Below are 19,097 nucleotides of genomic sequence, written 5' to 3'. Positions count from 1 at the left end.
GCTACGGAGCCAGTGTAACTGTAGAAGAGAAACATTCCATTTCATGCACAGGTTTTTTTGTTGGTAAGGTGGGTTTTTTGTTGTTTTTAACGATAACAGTACATTAAATCTTTTCTAAATGAATCAATCTGTGGTGAAGTGCCTTGCTAACTTTATTTGGGGAAGAAGAAAAGCCTGGAAGATTTGCAAGTTTTTTATTATTCCAGAAAAAACAAGTCTAGACTGGATTGGAATTACTAAATAGCAAGGCTCCATAATAGAAGAAATTTTCAGAGGAGTGAGTATGACTATAGGAAAGTATCCAACCTTTTGTTCAAAATATTACATTAGAAAGTTGGAACAGCCTTGCTACTGCAAAGAAAATGTTAAAGTGGCTGAGGCAATTAGTGTAGCTAAATGTGAGTCTATTTTGGCTATCGCCAGTACATATACTTGGATTAAAACATTGCCACTGTCTAGGATCTTAGCTCACCTGCTTTTGTTAAAAGATATCAGCTAGCTGCATCCTCAAGAAATCTGTAACAGCTGTGGAAGATCAGACCATTTCTCTCATGAACTCTTGGACAGTTCTTAAATAGTAATAATATACTGTAAAATACCATGCAAAACACAAACACAGGCGTACGGCTGACCCACAAGTCTAGCCTGTTCACTTTTGGAAAACCCTCTGGAGTGCACATAAAGTGAAATACGAATCTGATTTTTCTCTTAAGCAGATAATAATGGTATCTGCTCTAAAATGGTTTCTTTTCATGAAATTTGCAAGAATACGTCTTCGGTAGCTTTGAAGTTACCTTCTACCAGCAGTGCAGTCAAGGTGTTGCATTCAGCAAGCATTTAGTTCACAATCTGGATAAACTTACTATGGATCTCAGCACAGGCTGACAGACCAGTGCAAGAAGATAGCCATCCTGTGGTAGTACAGCCAGGGGACTGCACGGACAGCTTTGGGGTGGTAAGCCCATACCCCAGACTGCAAACGTGCCCTAGTAACTAGTGATGCAGATACCAGCCCTGGGGCTGAAATTCTCTCTCCGTAAATACTTCCCCATGAGCAATTTCTTAGTTGCCTGTGTAAGACTGTTTATTTTAAGGACAAGGAAGCGCTTGTATATGCCACTACTTCATATCATGTAGAAATGACTTGTGTATCATGCCCTGGAAATCTCTGTTCTGTGGCACAGGTGGAAATTGTTCTCTTGCTATGCCCTCACACTATAGCAATGGATATTATAGCATGAAAATATGTGTGTGTGTGTTAAAATTTGAACAGACTGCTTACTTTGGAGAAAAAGATACAGACACTTAACATGAATGCCTCTTAAGGACCAACCTTAATAATGTAGGGATTTTTCTTAACCTCCTTTTACCAACAGTTTGAACGTACAACTTTTTTCCACCCTCTTACTACAGTCTAGGCTTGTTTTACTAAGGGTGGAAGGAGACTGGATTACTAACCCAATATCCTTAGCTCTTATGTTTTCATTCCCTCCTTAAATATACGTATAGCCTGTTAATCTAGAAATAGAAGTACCAGCTCACCTATCATTTCCATGTAGTACTAGTAGTACTCCAGGGATGGAGCTCCTTGGGTTCTGTGGACAACTACAGTTGAACCTACTTGTATAAAAATTCCAACCAATCCCAACTCTTAAAGGTCTCAAAGCCAAGACTTAAGTCTTGGTTATGTTTATTTCAAAATAGACATCTCCAAATCCAGTTCTAGAGAATGGCACCAAATCTAGATCACGCTACAGGAAGTGACTCCTATAGCTCCAGAGATGTTACCAGAAATGACGCTGGGGACAGCGCTGTAAATTGTTTCTCAGTACGAGATACACAAATCACGCACTTGGGAAATAACAATATTCCCCAAACCTACAAACTAATCAGAAGTTAAAAAACAACAGGTGTGTGGGAGACCAGCTAATATATGTTTTTGAGAGAAAGCTAAAAGAACTTGGTCTGTTCAGCCTAAGAAGCAAAAGGAGGGATTAAATTGCCATCTGAATACATTAAGTTCTCGAAACAAAAGCTTACCACTTTGTGAAAGAAGTTTGAGAGACAGTCAGCCATAATAGCAACTGCTGAATCTAATGGCTGCTTCTGTTGCTATCATACTGTCTTAGTCCATGAAATGATGCAAGAGGAAAGAGCAAAGTTTAAATCCAAAAAGGAAAACCAACCAACCAAAAAGCCACATAAAACATGGTAGCTTTTTACTAGTCAGGTAACTATCTAAACCAAGGAAACGGCACTTTGTCATTCTAATCAAGTTTTAGTCTAGTGGATTCAATTTTATGCATGCAGTATAATAGAATCTCTTGTAACCTCAGACATAAGATCAACTTCATGAACAACCCCTTCTCTAGCCTTAGCTCTGAATCACGGTGCATTAGACTGAAAATGCTGCTAAGCGTATTTGACATTTTGTAACTACATCAACAAGGATTTAGATGCAAAAATGGATCTGGATGTCTCATAAAAGAAGCCCTTAAGTATAAGGAGCTCTGAATTCTCAACTCAGCCTAAGTTTTCACCATCTTGTCTAAATTTTCACCAGTGTAGGCAGTCATTTTTGCACCATAAACTTCAGGCTTGGTCACCAATTTCTATTCAAGTTCTTCAGCTTCTACAGGTTCTATTTTTTGTTTTGTTTTGCTTTTAACTAGACAATTTTCACATTATGGATACTGGATTACTTACGATTTACATTTCAACTAAAATCCGCCCTCAATGATTCTAAGAGTCTTCAAATAGCTGACGGACAAATATACAGACTAATTAAAGAGAATCTCCTTTCCCTCAACCCCAAAATAAAAGACTGCTTTGCATCCCGATTGTTGCTTTCTCAAAGCAGAACGATCATTTCCTGAATTGTTTGGTGTAGATATTTTGCTTAAGCAGCAAGCACTCCAGGCTACAACTGATGAGTGAGTGACCTTGAGACAGCTCTTAGAAGGCAGTTGCCATAGTAACACCACCACAAATGTGGTACATCCTCAGCTGACACCACCAATCTGGTGCAACAGATCCGTAATAAGTACATCTACCCTGTATTAGTTTCTCAATATTTAAGGAGGAAGTTACCAGATTTTTTATTTTTTAGAATTATTTCAAAAACCTCTTGTGCTGTGGTAGACACTGGATACTCTGTATGAATACAAGTGACTAAGGCTATGCAAGTCCACGCAGTGCAAGAGTTAAGTACCCTAAAATAATGCCCTACTGAAAGCTGAAGCTACTCAGCGTGTTAATCCAGAGAGCAGTCCTTGGTCCAGGAAATGAGTCTACTGAAGAAACCTTGCAATAACACATAACTATGAAAGTTTGTTGTCTTTTCTTGGATTCTCTAATACAAATAAACTTTATAGAGCCCTGCTGTGTCAAACTTGATGCAAAATGTCAGCACAATGGATTATTTTTGCATGCCAGAATATTCTCAGTCTCACCCGAACAACCTCATCATCTTGAATAAACTTTCAAATCAAGTTGGCACTAAGGAATAGTGTTGCCCCAAAGGGGTTTTTCTCTACATAGCATGCTACTAGTTCTTGTGAGCTCTGAAAGAGGAAGAAAAATGTGAATGATTACTGAAATGCCAGTAAAAATGAAATATCTAGAATTGAAGAGTGCTAATTAACAGAAATGTTCAGTAGAACCATTTCTGTTTAAAGACAAAGGATTAATGAACAGATTAAGAAAGATAAGTACAACAATGTAGCAGTCAGACATTAAAGTTTACTTCAAAACTAAAGCAGTTTAGCAAACCCATCTTTTTCTTAAACTCAAACCAGCAGAAAAAGCCAATCAGCAGAAAAGTGTCATAGTTTGTTGATGTTCAAGAGATTCTATTCTAATTAAAACATTTGTGTATTCTAATTAGAAACAAGAGTTAAGACTGCTCTGCCTCTGATAAAGTCAGTTCACTTCATGGGTTTGCCCTCATCATAAAGGAAAACATTTGTTGAACCTCCATACCAGTGGAATCTGTGTATCAGCTAAGAGTTAATTCCAATTAGAAGTGAAGTCATACACTTTAAAAGAGGCTTTTTGACACTCCAGTCTAAAGAGTGTGGTCCATAGTTAATTCAGTCAGTCAAGTACCTGCCCTGAAACCTGGCTGAGGAACTCCTGCATCCATAACTGTAACCTAAAGGTAGACATAAAACAGGAAAAAAGTTCCCAGACAATACTAAGCAGACATTCAACAGGGCCCGAAATCCAAGAAAACATCAATTATTTTGGCAACTGTGTGTTCTAGGGCAATTACCAAGCAAAAGGGTTCAGCTGTGTTGCTTTTGGAGGCCTGGAAACACTGCCACCTTGGCTCAGAAAAGTATTACTTGAGATTGGTAGTCCTGTGCCATTCTTCCCACCTTCATCACTTCTGTGAAGCAGCAGGTAAGATGGCTATATTCTAAATTGACCTCTGTCCTATCAATCTGTGTACAGGCACTGACAGATTCCTTTTGAACAAGCATTCATATAAACATTGAATATGTTTCTATTTCACAATAGCTTCCTACAGTTAACATACTTTTATCAGAGTACAGTAATTTGTCTTCAGCTTTGCACGTAGTTGTTTATTTTGGCCTAGCTTTACAGGTTAACTCTGAAAGCTATCTAGACCTAGACATGAAAGGCACTCTTGGTATAAAATAAGACATAGCTGTACACAAAAGTTGTTCTGTACTGTCCCCCCCCCCCCTTTTGTTTTTGTCTCCATAAAAAAAAAAAAATAATCTTCATACAAAAAAAAGTTTTAACCTTGGTTTTGTGGAAGTGAAAGCTAGAACTTAAGTGACAGTTCCACTACAGATTATTAAGCACTGATTCTATAAATGCTGTCAAGTATGTCAATCTACTCTGCAAGTTCATTTAGAAACAAGTATCACCAGCTGTTAAAGATCTTCACTGTTCTTAGTCCTTAACCTCAACCTAGAAACCATGAGGTCCCTTACCACCTATGAAGGACCACTAATTACAACAGCATAGGAGAAAGGAACAATAAAGAAGCTATTCATAACAAAAACTAATATATTCAAGACCCATCCTTTTCTTTAACTCAAAGCAGCAAAGGCCAATCATGTAAGTCCTGTTAAAAATCCTTCAACCCTAGACCCAATAGCATGGGGCTGATGATGATCTGAGTCTCTACAGAAGTGATCCATTGGATAGATTAATTTACTCCAAAATAGAACGATCGCAGTACTTACCCCTTTCAGTAGGTTAATCTGCTCAGCAATATGTACATGTGCTACACTAGTAAAAAAATAAACATTAAATGTTTGCAGGTTTCTCAACATCAGTTTTCAGAACAGCACTCAATATATCTACTTAATCCCTATCGACTTAAGTGAAGTTAGTTTTCCCATGCAGTTACAACAGGTAACGAACTACCAGTAATAACACATAACCGGTAACTCCACCAATTCCTTCTAGTTACAGCCCCAGGGTAGAAAAAGGGTGCTGAATTTCTCCTACACCCAGGTACCACTTAAGGCTCTGTTCCTGATACAAATGTGTTACAGAAGAGAGACTCACAAGAACTCCATCTAGGTTAAATTTTGATAGACCATGGCTGCTCTAGTCCCACCCCAGCCATTCCCTTGCACTAGTACCAGCATTTGTGCAACTAGGGGTTAAGCTGACAGCCAGAAGTTGTCTGGGTGGTTTTGTTTGGGTTTGGGGTTCAGGGTTTTTTTGTTGGTAGGAGGGAGGGAATGGACAATCTTGAATTAAATCTCTTTGCCAACTGCAAGGTCCTCAGGCCGAGAGCAAGGGAAGGAGAGGTAACAGAAGGGAAGCGCAATAGCCCTGACTTGGCTCGAGCAGCTGCAGAAGTGTGCCACACTGCCTTGGAAAGACAGCGTTCCAGGGGGATGCATTTGAAGGGTTCTGGTTTTATATTTTCAATTAATACTGGAAAGAAGTCAGTTTGTTGTGATATTGCTTGCTTTTTGCACAATATACCACCTTAGTTCCCACCCCAGCATTTAAACAACAAAAAAACCTCAACCCATTATATAAAGGATTCTTTAGGCCCTAACCCAAAAGAGCATAAGTCAACAATAAATATCTGTAGTGACAGAAAGACAAGGCGCATTCAAAGTAGAGAGTCCTCTAGATCTTGGAGAAAGGTCAGGGAGCCTTTTGGTAAACAAGAACAACTTAAACAGAAAAGAGCTTCAAGGGAGGCAAATGAGGTTGAACCTGTAGATCCCTTCAGTTTGGTTTTCACCAATGTATCTGAAGCTACAATAATTTTATAAACAACCATTAAATAGGTTTTAAAGTTAACTGTTTTACAAAAGAATATGATTAGAACAGGATATGCTTCCTAATGTCTTTCTTCCTTTAGTGTATCAAAGATACGGCAATTAAGATTTCTAGTTTAGCGACATACAGCCCTTATTGGAAATGTTAGTCTAGAATTACTATCGGAAGCAAGAGAAGATGGATTGTCACCTGGCAGCGATCACCTAGTAACAGTTAACACAAACTGTAAAACAAGAAATTGAAGGCAAGATTAATATAATCAATAGTTGGTACCCAGCATGGGAGTGGTTTATGCACATTCTTACAAGCGAGAACTGTATTTCTTGACAATTCATTTTCAGGCAGCATTTGCTCACTGAGTAGCTTGAAGTTTCAGTCAGAATTAGACTTCTGACTGAAATTCTAGCAATATAAGCATGCCTGCATGTTATTAAAGGAAATAGTGGAAAATTTCACAGGCTGACATCCAGAATGTCTGCGGTTCCTTTTCGTATTTCTCTCTTCTTGCAAAGCAGTTATTAGACCAGAACTTCAATTTTTTTTTTTTTTTTTCTGGTGATGCCTGGAAATTTCCACTGCTTTAAAAGATTTTTTAAAAGCTTTCTCAAGTATACAGTTCAAACAACCTTACACTTCTGCCTAGATGGAATCTTTAGTTTAAGCAAAAGTTTCATCAATATAAAGCAGTGCTAAAATCGGGGGGGGAGGAAAAAAAACTTTGTTCATGTACTAAAAGCATTACTTGGCCAATCTGAAAGATTATCGTACTACTTATTAATCTCTTGATAGAGGTCATCTGAGGTCCACCTACAGACAGATGGGTAAGAGAAGACAAAGCAGTTCAGGATAAAGCGACCTTGTAGCTGTACACTTGAACAGAAAATACAGTGGATGACAATGCAAACTATTCTGTCCCCATCAAGTGATGGCTCTCCTTGAATTTCCTCAAATCTCCACTCATTTTACATCTCACTGGATCCCACTTGTCATCCCTACCACCCCCTTATGATCTCCAACACAGCCAAGCCAAGTCTGGTAAGTTCTACACCTCACCTCTACAAGTCTTGTTTATGAGCTACGAACACGCATCACCAAGATTAGTGGCTTCAAGAGAAAACCCACAGGTGTAGTACACCAGTATTCAAAAGCTACTCCAGCCACCGCAGATGTTTTCTTTTTTCAGTTTTCTGTGCACTCATCAACAGAACTCCCTTCCTCTTAAGGGGGGATCAAATGGATATTCTAGGTTAACAGAGGTGCTAAAATTTGTTCCATTTTAATCAAGAGAACAATTTGCAGATAAAATACTCTTGCTTTTGTTGCCTTCAGAGCTATCTATGACTAGATAAATATTTTAAATACTGATTAAGAAGGGTTTCTATCAATTACTGCCTAAAAACATTATTTTCCATTCAGAGATTTTAATGGGAAACTAAAACTTTCAAATAAGGAAACGCAAGTTATTTACAAAGCAAGAACAACGCACACACCAGCACATAGCATCGGACTGATAGGCAACCGAATAAGATACCTTTAAAATGTCTTGAATCCATTTGTTCTTTTAGATTTTCTTGTTTAAAAAGCTACTACAAAATTATGCTTAAATGAGAAGTACAGCAGAGTCTGACTTAGAGCAAATATTTTTAAACTTCCTTCTTAGGTAGTTAAGAGATAAGGATTCTCTCTTACAGCACTTAAGAGTTATAACTGAGCCAAGCAAATGGTATTTTATGAGTCCTGGTTAAAAGGATTAAAAATCCACGCACACCTAACAGCATTAGCTAAAGTGTGGTCCTCTAGTAGGCCACATGCTGAAGCCTGTCCATTGAGCCAGAAATCCCCACTCTGAACATCAAAAAGGCTTCCACAGAAGATAAAACCAAGAGAGTACTCCAACAAGAGATGCTGCTATGTCTGCTTTACTTCATTGCAGCAGCAAAGAGGGACAGAGCACAAAAGGAAGCGCAACACGAGCCATAACTCCCTATTTCTGTCTAACCTCTTTAGCCCAGCCTTTATGGGGAAGAAAAAGTTATTATAGGGGAAGAGGTCTGAAAAAATCTATCCAGGTCACTGGCAAAAAAGAAGTTGCAAATTTTTGTTTTAAATCATCTCCTTCACGTGTAAGCTGCTAAGAACAGATAACCATTTGAAAGTCACCATTGTGAATAAAAGGAACAAATTTTTGAACCTCTACTACTTCTTGCATAAGCTTCCAAGAAACAATACAGCCCTTCCAAACACTGATTGCGTGTGCGCGCATGCATGCTGCCGTGGTTTAACCCAGCAGGCAGCTAAACACCACCCAGCCGTTCACTCACTCCCCACCCCCAGCGGGATGGGGGGGAAAGTAAAATTTGTGGGTTGCGATAAAGACAGTTTAATAGGACAGACAAAGAAGGGATAATAATAATAATAATAATAATAATAATAACAACAACAACAATAATAACAACAACAACAACAACAGAATATACCAAATAAGTGATGCACAATACAATTGCTCACCACCCGCCAATTACTACCCAGCCCATCCCTGAGCAGCAGCTCCCCAGCCAGCTTTCCCCCAGTTTATATGCCGAGCATGATGTCGTACGGTGTGGAATAGCCCTGTGGCCAGTCTGCGTCAGCTATCCTGGCTGTGCTCCCTCCCAGCTTGTGCATCTCCAGCCTTCTCAGTTGGTGGAGCATGGGAAGCTGAAAAGTCCTTGACTGGTGTAAGCACTACTTAGCAACAACTAAAACATCAGTGTGTTATCAACATTATTCTCATACGAAGTCCAAAACAAAGCACTATACGAGCTACTAGGAAGAAAATTAACTCTAACCCAGCCAAAACCAGGACACACGCATATGTGTACACTCTTGACAGTTATGTAAAAAGTTTTAGAAAAAGTTTATCCAAGTAGACTACATTAGCTGCTACCCGCTCACACACATATAGTAGCAAAAAGCATGCAGCACAGAAGTTTCCCTTTTCCTGGGACTCACTAGCCTCCAGAGAACGCGATGAAAACACAACTTGGGATTTGACAAAACCAGCAGTGTTAAGATGTTAATACACTCCATAGGGCGATCAGTGAGGTGTCAGAATTACAATTTGAGCGTGCAAGGCAAAACCAGGGGAATGCTACCTTTGCTTTAGGTTTTAGTTCTTCAGACTGGTGCAGAAAGGACACAAAACAGTTCTCTCAATTGACTGTTCTGAACAATAAAAAGTTTCCTCAAAATACCCGAGAATGTGCATTTCACTTTTTGGGGGGAGGAAAGTAAATTGTTTACTTCTGCCTTCTGCTTAACCCTTCCATTAACAGATACAGCAACAAAAGCCACCCAGCCCACTCCCTGCTCCATTACCTGTTCTGTCACTTTGGGGCATTCTGTTATTAGACATAAGGTAACCATAGAGAAAATAAAGTATGTAGAACAATACAACCAAATTGTTACACTTTCTGTTCTTAGGTGTGCATGTGTAACAACTTCGAACTGCATTCTATTACAGACTTCCCAGAAGACTAATTTCCTCAGATTCATGCTAACGAAGAAAGCATTTGAAAGACATTTATGATTTCCAAGATCGTTCATGTAACAGTTAACCAGCTGACTGATGTACTTTGAGCAAGTCTGTTCATAAGTGATTTTATAACCAAATGTTTCATGCTGAATCAGCACTGGAAGTTGGATTTGACTTCACACCATTATCTACACATAAATGACTCAGCTCATCAATATCTGGCCAATGGGAACTAACAACAGAACATTAAAGCCATGCAGCCTAGAAAGGTTCCTTTCTAGACCTACAGCAATATTCAAGGGAGACTTCTAAAAAGAATAAGGTCTAAAAGAAAAAAGTGAACTATTGCTTATGCAAGCCAAGAAAGCAGCTCATCTACATACCAGAGATTTTATAACTTCAAAAATCTCATTAGGACATTTCACTTATTTACATATAAAGTAAATAGTAAAATAGCACCCTTAGAGCTTACTACTCATTTGCCAATGTAAGGTAGAAATAGCTGTTTAGTCTTACTATGCTACAACACTTCGTATCTTGTGCTCTAGCTAGAGCTCAGAGCAGTAACAGACCTGCTTAAGACACAGAACAACAAAGATTCAGAGGCTTTCAGATGAGCAAAATGGAAGAAAAAAACCAACAAAACAAACCATACATCACTACTGTAAGCTTCCATTGCTTAGTCATTCTTTGGCACAGCGAAACATCAGAAACACTTCAACTATTTTTCACATTTCTTCCCAAGATTATGCTCTTGTTCTTTTAAGTCTTTAATAAAAAGATGAGTCTCCAAAACAGCGCATAAGAGAACTACAATAGTAGTTTTGCAGTGGCTGGTGCTAGCGAGCCGGCTTTGCGTTGTCCTTGCAGAACAAGTATATATATTTGCCTACTCACTTTGTGCAGTTCGGAAAAGCATGGGATAAGAAAGTCTGCTTGATTTTACCATGCAGCCCATTGCTAACAGATTTTAGTATTGCACCATCTGGTAGACTGGGAACATTATCAGCAAGTTATAGCTTAAAAAAAAAATCAAAACCAAACATATATATACACACACACACTAATTCTCAAGTTTGTCACAACAGTTATGCAAGTCCAGCGTTCTAGAAAAACAAGAGTTTAAAACCTCCATATTGGTTTTAAAAGAATCAAGAACTGGGGGCGTTGTTTTTGGTTGGTTGGTTGGTTTTTAAATCTCCACCAGCTCCTCCTCAGGGATTTGATGTTGCACGACTTAATTTATGAAAGCCTAGAAGGGACAGCAGATTTTGTATTTTAACGCATTACCTGAAAGCATTGAGTTAAACTTATGATAGAGCCAACATATTTAACATAAAGCTTTCATTGTGAAGAAAAGCCACTAATAAGCACTTTTAAAAGTTTCACGTTAAGCATTATGACAGATCCTTTGCCTTAAAGCTCTTATACTCCCTCTTCATCAGGTAAAGACAACAAGCATTTGATACTATTTAAATTGTTTCTAAAAGCATACTATATGATCTGGAATAAAGATTTTTTCCTTTAAAGTTCAAAATTACCTGTTAATGAGTATAGAGAAGGAAGGACATTTAACACATCTATGGTCATATAAAGGTGATCTCCTCTTGCCTCCAAGAAATCATTAATTTAATACAGCATCACACGATATCATCACAACTATACCTGCAGCCTGGTTCGGTAACAGGGAGAGAGATGCTTCCCTAGGCACAGTGTGGTGACACTGAAGTCTTGTCTAGCTTATGATCACCTACAAAGATAAACGGCTGTTCCAAGACACTTGGAAGGAGTGCAATATATGAATTAACAGTTTTGCTACAGTTGCCCTAGGAAAAAAAAAGGTAGTGCGTTACAGTTCTGTGGCACACATGACCCAGACAAACACTGGCACTGAGAAGAAACGCTTAACATTAAGTGAACTGGCTAAGCTTTCAAGAAAGTCTTTGACAATTGTTTTGAGTGCACAGGCTGATCTGCTTAATTCTACACTGGTACACCAACAGTGGTAGGCAAACACCTCATCTGCCAGTTGTTTTCTTCAAAGACAACTGGCAAATAGTCTTTAGACAACAAATTTTGGTTTGCTTTTTTCTAAGCTGGGTGGTTTCCCTTAGAATAATTTTTTCTTCCCTTTCCCACGTTCACTAACTGCTCTTCTGCATCTATTTCTAACTATAGTAAAACCCAGGCTGAAGAGATTAGAAAGGATTTCCATTAGAAACAATTTAAGAACTACCTGTATTTGTTGAAGGGAACACAGTCCATTCTTCATTCTTGGATATTTTTAGTGTTGTTCAAAAACACGTTTGTATGCCCTCATGATAAAATACTCGAGAGTTTCATTTTTGCCATTTCTGTTTGCTGAGAGAAAGCTACCAGAATCACAAAAGACAGCGTCTCTCGTTCTGTTCCACCTCACCTAAAAGTTCACTAGAAAAAGGACACACGTAGCCCTGTAGAGATTCTAGGCAAACAAAGCAAATCCCAAAGAGCAGGTTTCATCCATACATTAAATAACCTTACAGTCTCCAATACCAGGGAGATAAAAGGTACTTCTGCCTTTTCTTTCTGTCCTATTCCGCTCAGTCCCCCCCCACCACTGCCAAGGGGGGAGGGGGGGAGCAGGGGGAAGCATTAGGCTACAACTACCCAAGAGAAACACATTATATTGATAACATTTTTAGCCACGCAACCTGTTTCGGAGTTGCCTTTGAAAAAGCAGACACTCATTTTCTCAATTCCATGCAGCAGAGAACAGAAGGAGGAAAAAAGATCTTCATAACTCAGAAGTCACACACAGAATATTCCATGCAACTACATATACAAACCTACCTTGAAAATGTGGCTCTAAACAGCCTTCTGGGTATATCTGTGATACTAGATTATCTCCTTCCATGGCTCTGACACATCCTGACATGCATGGAAGTGTGGAAACAGTAAAGGGTTCAGGCTTTGTGACAAAAATCTCATACTCGGCCAAGGCTATTGCAGGGCTAGTCACTATGGCTAGCTGCGTAACAGTCGTATTGTTCTGCAGCCCTCCTCTTCCCCCTCCTCCCCCATTTTCAGGTGCAGCTGATAAATGAGGGCAAAACTGCTATGTAGCTTAGCCACACGTGTAACAACTTTGATGAAAAATTGCTTGCCCTGACCTACCAATTACAACAGTTGGACTCGATGATCTTAAGGGTCTTTTCCAACCTTGACAATTCTATGATTCTATGATTTTCTGGAGAACTTTTACAGCATTCTCAGATTTCTAGAACAATCTCATCCATAAAATGCAGTTAGGATGGTTTTAGACTTCAAGTCATGGCACTATCCATGTTTGTAATCTTCAAAAAAGATCTTAACTTGATAGTAAGAGAGCCTTTAAAATAAAATTTCCAACAGGGCAATGATCCATAACCTAAGAAAGGATGTTTGACAAACAGTTTAACTACACCTGACCTGAACAGGCTCACATTTAACAGTGAAGGTGACAAAGTGGGGGGCAGGGACACGACCAAAACCAAACCAAAGCAAAAAAAACCCAAAAACACCACAACACACACAAAGCACACAGAGTCAGGGAATATTTAAAGGTAGATAGATACCTGTAGAGCTCACCTTATCACCTCCACTCTTCCAGTATATTGCAAAAGCAGAGACAACCTCAGAAGTAAGAGACATACACCACATCCTAAACTTATCATCAACAGTTACAAGCCTGACTTTCCAGGGTACAAGCAAAATGAGCAGTAAAACCAGCGGTGGCCCCCTTGCTCTCCTCTCCCTCTCATTTAAATAGCATGCTGTCTTAAGCAACTGCCTTTTTCTTATCTCTGTACGATCTCAGAAATAGGGCTGGCTCTAGACAACATAAACGAAAAATGTGTGTCTACATCTAAAAAGCATAAAACCTCACCGACAATAATTTCACACGTTGCACACGAAAGACAAAATCCCTCATGAGACTGACTTTGGAGGCAAGTTAATTTTGTTCCACTTCAAAGACAATCAGCTTATTGATAACTGTCAACTAAAAATAAAAAAGTCACCAATTAAATTAAAAGTATTATTAAAGTAATAGGGCCCATCTGAAGTATACCTCCCATTTACACAGGGTAAAAAAGGATTAGATGTACCTTCTCTTAACTAAATGCAGGATATAAAAGCAGAGTAGAAATATATTCCATAGCAGATTTAAAACAGTAGCAGTTAAATTCTTCCACAGTTACCTCTTCCCTAATACGCTACATTTAGAAACATCAATAGATCTAGCCAGAGAAAAAAAGCACACAGGCATGCTACCCCAGCATTCAGGTTTAGATATTCTTCACCACCCTCTCATATCCTTGGCATAAAGAATACTGTTCTTCCCCTCCCCCTCACCTCCATTTTTAGTATAAAACCAAGTCGGAATAATATTTAAGATATTTCTAAATACTCATAATCAAAAAGCTTCCATGAACATAATGCAGAATATCCTGTATCGTACAGTCATTCAATATCACCTCTTCGAGGGAGGCTCATTTAAATGCAGGAGTTGAAGCAACCTCCAGTGTCAGACTGTAGTGTCCGATATCATTTTACATGCTACCAATGGCTTGATTTTGCAGACAAATATAACCAAGACGCCCTTTCCTTCTCAGTATTCTTAAAAAAAACAAACACCATTTTCTATGCAACTGTAACACAGAAATTAATCTTGAAGGTTTTGACTGTGATTTCTTGTCCATTATTAATTAAAAAAAAGCCCATAATCAAAAGATAACATTCTATTGTACAACAGATTTCCTTCTCACTCTGCATTTTGTCTCAACTATACGTTAGTCTCAGTGATACTATGCAAAAATTTGATAAGCAGACAATGCAAACTTCCAAGTTAATAAATCCAAAGCCAGGATGAACAAGGATTTCAAATGAAGAATTAAAAAAAACCAAACAACCCAACACCCAAACCCCACAAAACTCATATGCCAAATAAAAGCAGACTGGAAACAGCACACTGTCATCAGGAGAGGTACTTAAAGCGAGGTTGAATACTGGGTTTATGCTGTCTGCTATCCCTTCCCCTATCCCCCAACCCCTATCTTCATATCACAGCAGCAAATCCATTGGTACTACTACTACTAAAAAATAGTAGTAGTAACAGAGTTGAATGAAATTCTGAACAACAGTCAGTTAAACAGCCCATTACAACAACTGCTAGCAGTAAATACAGTTACTGTATGTTATCATGTACAGTCGAGTGAAAAAAACAAAAACAAAAACAAAAACAACCCAAAAAAACCCCACACCACCCAACCGACAATTTTGTCTGTTGCCTCTAAACCCAAGCTCTTATGCTGAGGCTTTCACTCAAATACTATTTGTTACTATGAACCTATCTTGTATTTGTATTTAGAACACACACATCTTTGTCTCCTGTGTAGCAGCTCATTATCAGTTGGAAATATTTCACGAGAAAATATTTATAATAGTGAAAATAAGCTTAAAATTCTATCATAAGTGTCCATTTTAACTGTATTATAGATACTATATAGCTAGACATTACTCTCTCTCACACTTCCAGATTTGCTTCGGTTTTGTCATGTTATCCCAGATAAAATCCAACATCATATTTTCTGTTAACTTTTAGATAAAAGATTTAAAGGCAGAATCAGATTTCTGTTCTTAACAGGTTAAAGAGGAAGGAGATACTGCCTGAATGAAAGAGACTGATTTAAAACTGTGTTCACTGGATGAGCTGACGAAGCGGGAAGCTTCTCTTTTCAAAGAAAACCTGACTGCTTAAGAGTAGGAGCAGAAACCAGAAACAGAACCAACTTTAGAACCCGACAAAGAGGACTCTGGGAATTATGTCAGCCTCAGACAACACCCCCACCCGCACCACCCCACGTATACCCCCGAATCACCAACACCTACAGTCGTATGGGACCGGGGGGGGGGGATATCTCATCTCCGTGCCTCAACAGCGGTTTCATTGCAGCTACGAGGCAGAAATGGATAAGAGGCATGGAAATCAACCTTTTACTTGCAGTGTTTCTCATCCCTTTCCCTGTTACCAGGAACGAGGAGACAAGAGACCTCCGAAACTTACCGAGGCTACAGGATGATCGGGAGGCGAAGGCAGGTAACGAGGGCTCCGGGACCGCCTCAGCGCCAGACCAGCCCCGCGAACGGCGGACGGGGCCATCCTGGCCCAGGTCTTTCACCCACGCACCCGCCCTGCGCCGGCGGGGCAGCGGGGGGTCGGGCGGTCCTGGCGGCGGACCCACGGCGAGCCCGGGTCTCTCGCCCTGAGGCGCGGAGCCCCCACCCAGGCTCGCCCGCTTCTCGCCGTCCCCCCCTCAGGAACGGCCCCGCTACCGGCGCCCGGCGCCCGAGTCCCAGCGGCGAGCCGGGGGCAGGGCGCTCGCAGACCGCCCCGGGAAGCCGCGCATCCCCAGCCCCGGCGCTGCTCCCCCTCCTCCTCCCCTCAGGGAAACACGTCCATGTTGCGGAGGGGGCCGAGAGGGAGAGGAGAGGGGAGAGCCGCCCCTGAGGGCCAGCCCCGAGCTGCTCCCTTCCCCGGCGAGGGGCAGCCCGCCCTCCCCCATCCCGGTCCCACCCCAGCGCCGCAAGCAGGGGAACCAGAACGGCGCCTCTCCTCCCTCCCCTCCTCCCTCCCTCCCTCCAAACCCCACTCACCTGGGAAAGGAGCCAAAGCTCAGCTACGTCTCCTTCTCTCCCCGTCTCCCCCACACTCAGCCTCTCGCCGCCATTTTCCTCGCTGCCTGGATTTAAATAGGAACCAGCCGCCCCGAGCGGAGCCGCCGGGCGGCGCGGGGCACTGTGGGGCCTGTAGTACCGGCCCCGCCCCCCCCGCGCGGGGCACCACGGTACCGGTAGTAGGCGCCGGGGCTCCCGCGGCCGCCGCCCCTTCCTCCAGCCGCCGCCCTGGGCCGGGGCCGGGCCTGGCGCCTGCTCGGCGGCCGCGCGGGGGGCGGCGGGGTCCCCTCTCCCGCGGGGAGGCCGGGCGGGGGGCGGGGAGGCCCGGGTCGGTCATTTCTCACAGCAACGCGGTGGTGAATAAGGAGCATTTTATAGGCACGAAGAATTAAAATACAGCAAGGGGTCAGCCCTGCGCACGGGCCTCAGTCACAACACTGGGGTGGAAGTTGCAGCTAAATAATGCTGGTGGAGCATTTGCCGCACCTTTTTTTTTCATTTCAATAAACAGTCTCTTGAAGTGAATGTTTAGTGAAATGCAAACAGATTGGGATAAAAGTGAAAAAGGACATAAATCCCTTCAGTTCCTCTCTGCCTCGGGTGTGTGTCAAGGATGGTTCTCACCCTAACTCACCCCAGCAGTTCGCTTGCCCGCTGCAGAAACACCAGGCCGGGCTGCGGAGGACGGGGCTCAGGCTGGCACCGCTGCCCTGGCTCCCCCGCCGGGATGGGGAGAGGGGCGGAAGAGTAAGAGGGAGAGAAGTTGTGGGTCGAGATAAAGGGAGTTTAATAAACAAAGCAAAAGCCACACACGCAAGCAAAGCAAAACAAGGAATTCACTCCCTGCTTCCCATCGGCAGGCAGGTGTGCAGCCATCGCCAGGAAAGCAGGGCTCCATCATGCATAGCGGTGACTTGGGAAGACAAACACCATTGCTGCAAACGTCTCCCCTTCTTCCCCCAGCTTTATTCGGTGTGGGACAGTGCTGTGGTCACTGGGGGCAGCTGTCCCGGCCGTGTCCCCTCCCAGCTCCCTGTGCCCCCCAGCCTCCTCGCTGCTGGGGTGGGGTGGGGAGCAGAAAAGGCCTTGACTCTGTGCAAGCGCTGCTCAGCAGGAACCAAACCATCCCTGGGTTATCAACACTGTTACCCGCACAAATCCAAACCATCGACCCATAGTAGCTACTGTGAAGAAAACTGACTCTATCCCAGCCAAAACCAGCACACCTTCCTATGGCACAGTTTGCTTGCATAAATACTATTTTCCTAAACTTTTTTAGACCAAGTAGTTAAAACTTTGCAGATTAAAACAGGGTGCATGGAGAACACAGTATGCCTCTGTTTTAGTTACTCGTAAAGCAACCATATAAAAATGCTCTTTTTATTTTGAAAATTTATAAAGTGTGAAATAATGAAAATGCATGGACTTAAGTCCTGCCAAGCTATTCATACAGAGCTCATTACAGGACCGTAGCCACAATTCGTACTCAAGATGGACAGACAAGTAAAGCCATTAAGTACACCTTCCAGTAATTCCCAAATAAAAAAAAGATACGTCAAACTAGTGCTGGGCACCTATGAGCGAGTTACTGGTACAATATGAGCCTCCGGCTACCTCTGAAACGAGCACTACAAACCAAAAAAATCCAGAAATAAAAGCAATTCAAATCAGTTCTGGAAAAACAAGCTCCACCTTAGATTTTACCTTGCAGTTACACTACACAAGAACTTACCAATTCTAAATGGCTGTTTGTACTCATGAACTCAGATTTAACCAGCTGGTAGAGACAGATTCACATCATCACAACAGAAAAGAGTTCACATTGTTAGGGTGCCTTAAGAGGGATGAGGTCCTGTTGCATTTCCTGAAAGCGTGAGGTCTGCCGTTTAACAATTCCACTTCTTCCGTTCCAGGTGATCTTTTTCTGCAGGCTGTTCTCGTCTTCCACTATGAATTATAACAGAGCATTTATCAGGGGAAAACCAAAGGAGGTATGCAGGGAGGAACAGGTTAATGAAAGGCTGGAGTTTAGTTATGTTGTAGTTTTTTGTATTTGAGCAAACTGATGTTATTATTTCTTCCATTTAGACCATAAGGTCTTCACACTGTACTTACATTGCGCCTGTGACACCTTAGACTCAAGACTGATACAGACCTTCAAGTGTCAGAGTACAAATATTGAGTATCTTTTTTTCCCCCCTTTAACCTTTGGTTTCTGTTACAGCAATTATAAACAGAAAACTTCAAAGTTAGCTCTGACTTTATGTAACAAAGGATACAGTCATAAAGTGTCTTCATTTGTCCTTGATAAGTGACACACTACAGAAATTAATAATACCCCTCCCAACTTTTTATACTTGTCTTAAAAGCTGATCATAGTAGATATAGCTGTGGATCTATAACATTTAACATTTTTATCTATTTGCTCCACCTGCTGGTGCATATTCCTTTTAAAGCAGTCTTTAGAAGCCTAAATGTCTGAAAAATTTGGCGAAAGACGTACAAGAGACATACTTGACTTTAAGTTGAACTTACGTAACGTACTAATTAAATCCAATCCGATCCCAACATTTTCTCAGTCAAAAAAAGGCCAATGGAGGCACAG

At 41.3% G+C, this 19,097-nt stretch overlaps 1 protein-coding gene across 16 annotated transcripts in view; it reads right to left on the bottom strand.

The window, feature by feature from the left end:
• Window positions 1-16,611, bottom strand: part of NCOA3 (nuclear receptor coactivator 3) — an 88,677-nt gene extending 72,066 nt beyond the window's left edge. For 12 of the 16 annotated variants that reach the window (XR_015702878.1, XM_087749458.1, XM_087749456.1 and 9 more), the window contains exon 1: window positions 16,472-16,611. The gene's annotated coding sequence lies outside the window, so the exon portion shown is untranslated. Of the gene's footprint in view, window positions 1-15,881; window positions 16,331-16,471 lie in introns of those variants that run through there. The other 4 variants (XM_087749457.1, XM_087749463.1, XM_087749459.1 and 1 more) reach the window with 3 other exon arrangements.
• Between the last annotated feature and the right edge of the window lie 2,486 nt (window positions 16,612-19,097).

The sequence above is a fragment of the Nipponia nippon genome, unplaced genomic scaffold, assembly GCF_047370975.1.
Source record: "Nipponia nippon isolate SJK-2023a ecotype South Korea unplaced genomic scaffold, ASM4737097v1 scaffold_13, whole genome shotgun sequence".
Taxonomy (NCBI): domain Eukaryota; kingdom Metazoa; phylum Chordata; class Aves; order Pelecaniformes; family Threskiornithidae; genus Nipponia; species Nipponia nippon.
Note: the sequence above shows the minus strand (reverse complement) of the source record. Positions and strands in the feature narration are given on the sequence as shown.